The sequence below is a fragment of the Chrysemys picta genome, chromosome 19 (genome assembly GCF_011386835.1).
Source record: "Chrysemys picta bellii isolate R12L10 chromosome 19, ASM1138683v2, whole genome shotgun sequence".
Lineage (NCBI taxonomy): Eukaryota > Metazoa > Chordata > Testudines > Emydidae > Chrysemys > Chrysemys picta.
In genome coordinates this window covers 3,158,758-3,159,132 of record NC_088809.1, presented here as the reverse complement: position 1 = coordinate 3,159,132, position 375 = coordinate 3,158,758, and positions in this window count along the sequence as shown.

Sequence of the window (375 nt, the reverse complement as noted above, 5' to 3'; positions counted from 1 at the left end):
GAGGGCATGGGATGCTCACGTGGAGGTGGCTCTGTCCAGGCCAGGTCTGGGAGCCCTTACCATGGTCTTCCCCAGGGAGGGGGCCCGTCAGTGGGCGGTGGGCGCAGCTCGGCCCTGGCTCCGCCGGGAGGGCATGGTCCCCTTGTGGCCGGGCTCAGCAACGCCCCTGGGAAACATCTGCTGCGCCCTGGAGAGGCAGCACCACGGCTGGGGCTTCCCTTCCACGGGGCCACCACCCAGTGCGCTGCGCTGCGCGATCGCTCCCCGCTCACGGAGCCAGGAGCCGGGCAGGGCGCTCTGGGGTCCCCCCGCCGGGCCGGGGCATCGCTCCGGGCACGGCCGGGCTTCGGGGCGGCTCCCTCCCTCGGGCGGGCT